Below are 11,858 nucleotides of genomic sequence, written 5' to 3'. Positions count from 1 at the left end.
GTGTATATATATATATGTGTGTGTGTGTGTGTGTGTGTGTATGTATATAATCTGTAAAATATGACATTTACAGTTACTGATCTTAAAGTAGAAGAAGAAAATAAACTGTGTTTCTCTTCTCCCTGTAATTACTTCAACAAACTGCCTATACACAGTTCTGTATACATGTACCACCCCCTGTTTTATTGAAGGGCAAATAGGTTTTGTGTTTCTTTAATGCTGCAGGGAGGGGGTCTGTACATTTCGACACTGCCCCATTCTTTAATTAACAATCACATGATATGGGCATGCAAAGTGGCATTGTGTCTTGTAACATATGTATGTATATATGTATGTATGTATGTGTGTGTGTATGTGTGTATGTATGCATGTGTATGTATACATATGCGTGTATATGTATGTAGATGTGTGTGTGTGTATATATACCCATGTGTATGCATGTGTGTATGTGTGTGTGTGTGTATATATATATATATATATATATGCATGTATATGTGTATATGTACACAAACGTGTGTGTGGGTGCATGCTTGTGTATATATATGTGTGTGTGTTCTTGTATGTATATATGTGTGTCTATATGTATTGTTTTCAAGCTCCTTAAAAAGAAGCAGTAGATTTGTAGTGTGTCTCTAAAATCTGCTGCCCACTCTCAGAAGGGGAACTGGCACCCAGCACACACTGTAAAATGGTTGGCGTTAGGAAGAGCACCCAGCTGTAGAAACCAAGCCAAATCAGACTGGAAGAGGCTGATGCAACATCCCAGCTCTGATCAAACTGTCTAACCCATGCCAGCATGGAGAACGATGAAAGGCAAAGTCGACCTCAGTGGAATTTGAACTTGAAACGTAATGACAGACAAAATATCACTAAGCTTTTCGCCTGGCGTGCTAACGATTCTGCCAGTTTATCGCTCTAATGATAATAATAAATCTTTCTACAATAAGCCTGAAATTTGAGGTGAGGGGACTAGTCAATTACATCGACCTTCCCAGGGCTTGCTTAGTACTTATTGACCCTGAAATGATGCAAAGCAAAGTTGACCTCAGCAGAATTTGAACTCAGAACGTAATGATAGGCGAAATACCACTAACCATTTCGTCCAGTGTGCTGACAATTCAGCCAGCTCACCACCTTAATAATAATAATAATAATAATAATAATAATAATAATAATAATAATAATAATGATTGTGATGCTTGTGCCTGGTGTACCCTTATCAGACGGGTAGTCATGATGGGTATACTGGGCTTCATATATTTGTACCCCAGTGTCACTTTGATGGCATGCGCTGCTCTCTCACTCAATAATAATAATAATAATAATAATAATAATAATAATCGTTTCTTCACTTTGTACTGAATTGCTTTGATTTTTTGTTGTTGCTATTATTATTATTTTTGTTATTATTACATTACTCAGCAGTTTAATTTCTCACAAGTCATGTCTTTCTATAAAGCAACCAGTGATCCTGTTGTTGAAGTTTTTTTCCCAACACTTTGAAGATTACTGTATGTTGCAGTTTTGTGTATAAAGTTGTGAATCTGTGTCATATAACAGATGAGATTCAGTGGAGCAGAAGAACACTTTATGATCAAAGTTATCCAACCATGACCACTCCAGACAATTTTAGAACTATACTATGCAATGTCCCTTTCCATAGTGGAGTGTCGGGTGAGAGAGATGTTGATTCTGTTTCTATCAGGTTCAATGACAAGGCATAATTTATGCAGCCTTCTGTTAAAGTTAAAATTGATTAGTCGTTATCATTAACCATCATCATAATTTATGCATGTATTTTCTATGTGGCATGATTTGGCTGGGTCATCACAGTCTGTCATTTTTTTTTTTGTTATTGAAAGAAACTGCCCTTAGTAGGTGCAGGCATGGCTTGTGTGGTTAGAAGCTTGCTTCCCAACCACATAGTCTGGGGTTCAGTCCCACTGCATGGCACTTTGAGCAAGTGTCTTCTACTATAGTCTTGGGCTGACCAAAGCTTTGTGAGTGGATTTGGTAGACGGAAACTCAAAGAAGCCCATTGTATATGTATGTATGTGTTTGTGTGTCTGTGTTTGTCCCCCAACAATTGCTTGACAACCAATGTTGGTGTGTTTACATCCCCATAACTTAGCAGTTTGGAAAGAGAGACCAATAGAATAAGTACTAGGCTTATCAAAGAATAAGTCCTGGGGGTCGATTTGTTTGACTAAAAGTGCTGCTCCAGCATGGCCACAGTCAAATGACTGAAACAAATAAAAGAATAAAATTGTTTTCGTTCCAGCACACGATTTCAGATCAGGTCACTTGCTATGCAAGTGCATCCCCAGAATATATATAAATATATATATATTCATTACATTGCTCATGTGTGTATTTATCGTAGAATTGGTGGTTTTTTGAAGCTTTCGCTTTGATTTTTGCCCTTCTTCTCTTCAAATTTTTCATATTATACCTGCTTAGGTAGAAGTCTTGCTAGCGACTCCATTAATACTTCTTATATGGCTCTGAGATGTTTTCTCGGTGCTAAGGACAGTGAACTGCATGCAGTCCAAAACACATTACTCTCACTTTTAACTGCTGTTGCTGCTAAGCAATTAAAATAGAATAAAAAATTATATTCTTTATAATTGTTTGCAATCAGATGCCCCCTACTACTTGTCCTACCCCCTTCTAACAATAATATTTTATTGACTTTAGATATCACAGCTATTAAATAGATCTTGTAAAATAGATTTGGATCTCGTGCCAATTTGTATACTTACAAACAAATTGTTACCCTCTCTCATACACACACACACACACACACACTGTGCCCCCCCCCCTCTCTCACACACACTGTCACTAGGTTTTATGAACTCAGCAATAATTTGTTCAGTGCAAACATATATTTTAAGCATAGGTGTTGGAATGAGTCTGTATGTATATTTGTACATGTTGTGTGTACAGCTATGTCAGCATGTATGAACACACGCTGGGATGGCTGTGTGGTAAGGAATTTGTTTCCCAACCACATGGTTCCAGGTTTAATCCCACTTTAGTAAAGTGTCTTCTATAGCCTCAGGCCAGCCAAAACCTTATGAGTGGATTTGGAAGACAGAAACTGGAAGAAGTCCGTCATCGTTTATATATATGCATATATATATATACATGCATACATATATATATATATATATATATATATATATATTGTGTGTGTGTGTGTGTATCTTTGTGTTTGTCCTCCACTACTGCTTGACAACTAGTGCTGGTGTGTTAAGTTCCCGTAACTTAACAGTTTGGCAAAAGTGATTAATAGAATAAGTACGCGCGCACACACACACACACAACAGGCTCTTTCAATTTTCATCAACCAGACCTACTCACAAGGCTTTGGTTGGCCTGGATCTATCGTAGAAAACACTTGTCCAAGGGGCATGCCATAGGACTGAACCCGGAACCATGTGTTTATATTGAAATTTCCCCATCTATTTTTTCATATTTTTTCATGTTTTCAAAATGCTTTGACTGAGAAAGATTTGTGTAATGGATGCACTTCCTATTGTACATTACGCAAACCTGAAAGATATGTATGAAATGATTTCAAAATATCACTAGTCTGACATCCCCACAACTTAGCGGTTCAGCAAAAGAAACTAATAAAATAGAAAACAATAGTATTGGAGTTGATTCATTTAACTGATAATTCTTCAAGGTGGTGCCCTGGTATGGCCACAGTCTAATGACTGAGACAAGTAAAAGATAAAAGATATGCTGAACAAAAAACAGGATGATCACAGCTAGAGTGTAAGTCTACTGAGTGAGGACTGCACTGGACGAAGTAGTCATAGATAACAGATAGGGGAGTCATGACTGGGGAATGTTTGACCACAGACCTGCAAGATTAGGTCTGACCTGAAGCTAAACAATACCTTTATTATTTCAAAGCCTATATTTGTGTAACTTAAAGAAAGGAGGAAGCAAAAACAGGATTTGAAAGAGGAAATCCTGTAAGGATATGGCCACATCTGCATATAAAAGAACAGGTATCTCCTGGTGTGCAGAGTAACATGACATGCTGTTGTTCACCTGTAAAATTTGTTTGTTTATTAAATCAGGAAGATGTCCTGATTGACTCATGTAAAGGGGGAAAAAAAGAACACCCAGAAAACTCAATCTTGATGAATTGAAATTTACCTCTTAGTTAGTGAGGAAAATTATCACAGAATTTTTTTGTCAACTTCATTTTATAAAACCCTTCAGGACTTAGTTAAATTCATGCCACTGGTGCACTTTAGTTATCTCCCCCTTATTTTTTGCTTGTTTCACCACCTTGAATTTTTAGTCAAATGAATCGACTGCTTTCACAAACGAGAATACTAAAAATGAACCTGACTACTCTCAATAATTAAATTAAGTAAATTTGACAAATAATCCAGAATCCTTGTCCGGCACCGGATCGATCCCAAAATCTAATCAGTTTGTGCCAGTCACGGGGCCAAATATCCCTGAAAGTTTCATCCGATCCTTCCAGTGGTTCATGCATGCAGATTAAGATCTGAAAAGAGAAGATGGTCATGGGTGGAAGGTTTGATCAAATCAGGGGTTGAGGAGGAAGAGAGGGAGGGAGCAAGACAGCCTATAATATTCTTTCATTATAGGGAGCATGAATTAAAATCTAACCCTTAATGTTTCCTCTGTGCCCCCCCCCCCCACTATTATTAGAAATGAGATTAATGAAGTTTAAGCTTTTCTGATATAATAAGCTTGGCTGGATTAGCAGCTGTCTCTGTTGTGTCGCCTGGTAAGTTTATTTATTGGCAACTGTCAACCAGGACAGTATAGAACATATACACACACACACTAACACAAATGTATACAGCAAAGCTATTAGAAATTATGATTCTTAGATTTCTAATTAGATAATTAGATAATTAATCAGCTGCTTTTAGATTTTCAACCCATGCCAGCACGGAAAATAGATATCAAACAATGGCACTGGTGATAGTGATGGTGATGATGATGATGACATTAAAATAATCAATTTCAAATTTTGACTCAAGGCCAGCAATTCCGAGGGAAGTGTTAGGTTGATTATATCAACTCCTGTGCTTAACTGAATTGAATTGAACTGGTTTCAGCTCATGAGCTGTGGCCATGCTGGGGCAGCATTTTATCGACCTTGAATGAAGCCCGTCGTATATATGTATATATATGAATATATATATATATATATATATATATATATATATATATGTATGTTTGTGTGTGTGTCTGTGTTTGTCCTCCTAACATCGCTTGACAACCAATGCTGGTGTGTTTACGTCCCCGTAACTTAGCGGTTCAGCAAAAAAGAGACCGATAGAATAAGTACTAGGCTTACAAAGAATAAGTCCTGGGGTCGATTTGCTCGACTAAAGGCGGTGCTCCAGTATGGCCGCAGTCAAATGACTGAAAGAAGTCAAAGAGTAAAGAGTATTATTATAAAAAAAAATAATCAAAACAATGGTAATTTAAGAGAAATACGTTAACGAAGGGTCTCACCCAAAGCCAACTCTGAATGAAGTGGAACCATGCCAGCCATGCCCATCCCAGCTATCATAACAAAAAACATGTTCACTTTATATTGTTCATAGCATCTGGTCAGTAAGTGTTATCTCCTCTTTGCTTCTATCTAGGAATCAAAGGAAATCACTATTATTGCCTTGAAACTTTGCCTTTGTGACTTGGACATCAATGTTTTGAAACTGACCTATTTCGCCATTACATTTCAAACAGATTCAATGCTGAAATACTGTTATAGCAAATATTCTGTGCAATACCACACCTTTGCTTGACCTTGACCACTTGAGTATGTCCCCCGGTGGCTGAAAATATGTGCATCCCTGATCATGGGCAGGAATAGTTAGGGAGCATCATAGCCATGTGTTGAGATGGATTCTTTGGGGTTTCAATAAGTATCATAACAAAAGCAGAGTTTAAAGGAAATATTAGCCATTTTCTATATTTTCTAGGTAAAATATAGGAAAGACCTTTCTAGGGCTAAATTACAGCAACATTAGTCCTAAACCAGGACTGCCATGTTATGTTGGCAAACAATCTTTACTACAAAGTACTGTTACTGAATATCTCACGTTGTGAGATTTAAGAATTGTAATTTTCTAATTTATAAATCAGTGACTAGTTCTCACTTTGAAAACTATATATTTCGAATGGGAATTTGGCAGTGCCACCTCTAGCCGAACAATTATTCTGTGCTGATGAAGAGAAATAACCCAGAAATCACGATACACAGATATTGTTTTGAGCTGAGTGGGGGTGCTAGATTCCCTTGTTCGAAAATATAAGGACACAGATTGTGTCGTATAGCCAGTTGAGATGATGCTCCTGGGGCTAAATTACAGCAACATTAGTCCTAAACCAGGACTACCACGTTATGTTGGCAAACAATCTTTATTACAAAGTACTGTTGCTGAATATCTCACGTTGTGAGATTTACAAATAGTAATAGGAAAAAAAACAGTCTCCACCCAAGGACAAAAATTGTGTTACACATAGTAATTAGTTCAGTAATAGCTTAATTACACACAAACACACAGATATGCACATGTAATCTACTTCATATGTGGTAAATTCTGTCGGTGGAGTTGTTAGCTAACTCCTCCTACATCGTTTTATCGATTTTGATGAAACTTGACATGTGAGTAGAACTCATGTCTTGAAATCTCATGGAATACTCAGATTGTTGACAAAAAAATCAATAATAGGGCTTCTGGAAGGGATCCTTATATATATCTAATATATTTTATTTTGAAAATCAAGGGAAATAACCCATTCATTTTCCTAAATTATTTGGTAAAAATGAAATTGAGTATGCTTATTTCTTAGTATTTGAACCCGGGAATTACCGAGTATGTCAGCTAGTTTCTCATAAGCATAGGCATGGCTGTGTGATAAAAAGTTTGCTTCCCTAACCACATGGTTCCGGGTTCAATCCCACTGCATTGCACCTTGTACTAGTTTCTTCTATTATAGCCCTGGGCTGACCAAAGCCTTGTGAGTGGACTTCATTGACAGAAACTGGAAAAAAACCCCTGTTGTATATTTATCTATGTGGTGGTGTTGTGGTGTCACAATGGCTATGGCAGTGGTGTTGGTGGAGGTGTGGTGGTCGTGACATTGTTGAGGGTATCTTGATGTTTAACCCTGATAATATTTCTAAATGTCCATTTGATGTTTTCCTTTTCTTCTTTAAGCTGGATGTTAACAGTCAAGATTGCAATCAACGCAAGGTGTGTTTAGGTGCGATTGATTATAATTAATCAATAATTCATCCATCTTTTACTTGCTTTGAAGTAAGGATTATAACCACCACTACTGCCATCATCATCATCATCATCATCATCAGTGATGACAACTATTGGTTTAATATTACAGTCCGCAAGCAATTATTGTGATTGTCATCGTCAGTGACCATAATTGTTGCCATGGGTGCCATAGATTACCATTAATTGTTGTTGTCTCTCATTCAGCCACCATAATTGTAAATACCATCACCACTATCAGTATCGACTCCTCCTCCCACCACCACTAACATCAACCTCTCTGCCACCACCATCAATCTCCTCCACAGTCACTACTATCATCATCATCATCATCATCACCACAAATTATGTTACCACCATTAACAGTGATCAGGTGCAGGCTGGGCTGTGTGAATTAGAGATTTAGTCCACAGCCATGTGGTCTCAGGTTCAATCTCTCTTTAAGTGCTACCTTGGGCCAGGTGTCTTCCACTGTAAATCCTTTAGTCAACCAATACCTTCAGGCTGGAATTTGGTAGACAAGAAAGACCTGGATGGAAGTCCACCAGAATGACCGTTCCTGTTTTGCTTGGATCACAGACTAAATCCATTGCCATGACCACCACCACTACCTGGGCATTTAGTAGGATCCACTTTGTGGCAAACACTAACACCAAGGTCTCAGGTCTGGGAATAACCTCCTCATTTCTTGCGTCCAATCATAGGGTGTGAGGGTGGGATCTAGAAAAGGGAATCACGATTGATTCTTTGTTGCAGGCATGTCTTTGTGGTAAGAAGCTTGCTTCCCAACCACATGGTTCCAGGTTCAGTCTCACTGTACAGCACCTTGGACAAGTGTCTTCTACTAGAACTTCAGGCTAACCAAAGCCTTGTGAGTGGATTTGGTAAATGGAAACTGAAAGAATCCCATTGTGTAAAGTATACATATATATATATATATATATATATATATATGTGTGTGTGTTTGTGTGTATGTCTGTCTGTTTGTCCCGCACCACCACTTGGCAACCACTGTTGGTGTGTTTACATTCTCCTAACTTAGCAGTTTGGCAAAAGAGACCAATGGAATAAGTAACAGGCCTAAAAAAACAAAAAAAAAAACTAGGGTTCAATTCATTCAGGGCTGTGCCCCAGCATGGTCGCAGTCTAATGACTGAAACAAGATCAAAAATGAAAGTGTGTTGATTGTTTTGGAAGCGTTCAAGGCTCTGTGTGTGCGTGTGTGTGTGAGAGAGAAAGAGAGAGAGATCAGCCATTATCTTAGACATGGAACCAGATATTCTGTATTCCTCCAGTGCAGATCTTACTCAAAGTCTGCTGATATCCTTCCTGGTTATTGCTGTCTCTACTTGGTGGCAATTCGGCTTTTTGAACTCTATTATGTCTTCTGGGTTGTATTCTTCTGGATTAACCAAACACTTTCGTTCTGTAGCCAGGATTCAAACACCAGTACGACTGGTTATAAAACCAAAAATCTAACCCCCACCACCACAACAACCTCGAAAAGTCTGGATAAATAAGTAGGTCAGTTAAAACTAGCTTTGCACTACTTTACTTAACCTCTTACTACTATCTTATTTGTCAATGGTGGGTCTTAAATGCATTTCGATTGCTTGTTTTCCTTTAGTTTATATATTTTTTAAAAAAAGTTCTAAAATAAGACTGCCATCACCCCTTTTTGTCACCCCTCCCTAGATTCTATAGGAAAAATAACAGCCAAACAAACTTAAAGGAATTAAAGTTTATGATTGGATGGATAAGTTATGGAACTTTTTGTATTAAAAGTTTGTAATTTACCAGTCGCTGTTTGTGTTTCTAGGTGCAACATTATTTTGTGTCTTATCTTTGTTAGCCCAGCTGGAGGGCAAATACGCATGGCTGTGTGGTTAAGAAGTTTGCTTCACAACTACATGGCTTTGGGTTCAAACCGAAGGGGGTCTTTACCCATTTTAGAGAAGTCAGCTGTCGTGTATTGCCATGTGGTGTGTATGAAATACTAGCTACGTGTGTTAGCAGACTGCCATGATACCAAGCTGGTATTGAACCTGCAAAGGTGTAATGATGGTTGCTTCTGATAAGGTAAAGGTACCTTTTAGAGTCATGCTGACTCATAAGTGTCGGATTCCTGGTTTGATGGCGTATATATTCCCCACCTGGATGGGACACCAGTCTTTCACAGGATTACTCATCTGATAGAATCCTAAGATGGAAGAACCTGAGGACTTTGCTCCCTTGAATTTTCCAGGAACAATGAGCAGAGAAGATGGATGGAATGAAATACCTTGTAGTATTTTTAGTTAATCTCTTTTGTTTCTGGTTCAAATCTTCCCAAGGTCAACTTTTACTTTTCATCCTTCAGGGAGTCTAAGTACCTGTAATATATTGGAGTTTATATAGTTTTGACTATGCTCTTCCTCTAAAACGTGTGACTGAATTAAGGAAACCATTTACATTGTTTCTTTGATCCTCCTGGGGTCAATAAATCCAGTACCAGTCATGTACTGGGGACCCAATTTAACCTGTAGTACCCACACCCCACCCATCCCCATCTCTCATTTTTTTTTTCTGTCAGTCTAGTATTCATGGATACTGATTACAATCTATAATTACCATAATGACTCTCAGACAAAACGAAATTTTTAATTTGACTTAAAAGCCATTAACACTAATTAAAATATCTTGTAATTATTATTCCTCGCAGGCTACTTGTCTTTAACGAGTTCCATTGTTTCTTGGGGTTTTTTTTCCGTAAATTATTAATCATGTACCAGATCAATAATTACCTTGTGTTTTTACTGTAGTTACCACAGTAGTTCAAATGATATGGTTGAGTGGTTACACTATTGGTCTACTAATACAGAGTGCTTGAGTTCAAATCCACTACAAAGCATTTTGTATTTGTCTTTTAATTTTTTTTTTATTACTCATATAATGCTTTGTCAATGGTAAATGATCAAGTGGATTAAAGTATTAGACTAAATTATCCAGTCCAAAGACTCAAGGTTTCAAACCTACTCACAAGCATGATTTTGTGTATTTGCCAACAAAACACCGACTGCTACCCTACTTGCATGTGTAATTTCACTGTGCTTTTTTTTTACTTTTTTTCCCCCACATGATGGAGAAGGCTAGGGTTGTGTGTGTAACCGTTTTGTATGTCCTCTCAAACTGGAAAAGACATTGCAGTCCCTGCTAGGGAATTGAACTTGGACTGCCTGGGAGTAAAATTTGAAGAGATTTACTCTTCCTGCTGTCTGCGCTTCCTTTTTCTGTTCCCATGGCCTGCTTACTTTAAGTTTATTTAAGGCTTTTAGTAGAGGAATTCACAGATCTTGTTAAGAATTTTAGCGCATGTGGATCTAAAGATGGTTTATAGTAATCTGATAATGATATAAATGGCCTTGGTCCGATAAAAGTCTTGTGAGTGAATTTGGTGGATGGAAATTGGGAGAAGCCCATCATGTATGTGCCCATTTATGTATTTGTTTTGCAAGATTCCTGATGAGAATGAACTAAACAGAACAGAAGGAGACACGTGAGATGGGGGGCTGCTGAAGAGGTCACAGGATGTGTGATGAAAGATTTCCAGACAAAGGACGCTAAAATAAGAACAATAATAAAGCTGAGGTCAAGAACAAGTGCATAGTGTTTATTTGGGATGGGGAAGAACAATAACACTGATGAAGCTGAAATGAAGGACAAGTATGAATATATAGTGCATGTTTATTGGCGGGGAGCGACCATCCTGGTGTTTAACAATATCTGTTTCAACACGATTTCACTGAGAATGAATTAAACAGAACAGGAAGACACTTGGGAGGGAGAGTCACTGAAGAGGTCACAGGATGTGTAATGAAAGATTTCCAGACAAAGTGACCTACATATCTTTTTTTTTTTTTTTTTTTTTTTTTGTTGATGCTGCATTTCTCATCTTTCTAATGAATAAAGATGGATATCAATGTGTATCAATCTTTTTTGTCATATGTAATTCTGGAGAACTGGAGAGGCAAATTTACATTTTGCTCTCAAAGAGAACAGTGATAATTTTCTGAAACAGTGTTCTGAATATATTATTTACATTATTTACACTTGACGGATATATGTCCTCGTCTTGTTTGTTGTTAACACGTTTTGGCTGATATACCCTCCAGCCTTCATCAGGTGTCTTGGGGAAATTTCGAACCTGGGTTCTCATTCCTAAGGTATTTTTCGATGTTGTTGTTGTTATTACTATTAGACCGCTGCCTGGAATCGAACTCGGAATCTTGGGGTTAGTAGTTTGCGCTCTTAAACACTACATCATATTCCTGTGGGCAATTATGGAGTGAATTTTAGGGCTTATAAATCTTTTTTTTTTTTTCCTATCCTTTCTTAACAAACAAGTTGAGGACAAATATCCGTCAAATGTAAATAATGTAAATAATTCCTCATCTCTGAAATATAGAACTGTTCCAAATATGTTATAATGTTTTTAATGCATTTAGAAAGGTCATTTGCTTAACTGATAATAGTTTTTGTAAGATAGTGAACATTTGTAAAAAATATATTTTCTCTCAA

General features: G+C 37.4%; 1 protein-coding gene across 3 annotated transcripts in view; it reads left to right on the top strand.

The window, feature by feature from the left end:
* Positions 1 to 11,858, top strand: part of LOC106874526 (glucose-6-phosphate 1-dehydrogenase) — a 29,842-nt gene that overhangs the window by 8,187 nt on the left and 9,797 nt on the right. The window lies entirely within an intron of this gene.

Source organism: Octopus bimaculoides, chromosome 15 (assembly GCF_001194135.2).
Source record: "Octopus bimaculoides isolate UCB-OBI-ISO-001 chromosome 15, ASM119413v2, whole genome shotgun sequence".
Taxonomy (NCBI): domain Eukaryota; kingdom Metazoa; phylum Mollusca; class Cephalopoda; order Octopoda; family Octopodidae; genus Octopus; species Octopus bimaculoides.
The sequence above is the reverse complement of the archived record's forward strand: the minus strand, read 5'-3'. Positions and strand labels throughout refer to the sequence as shown.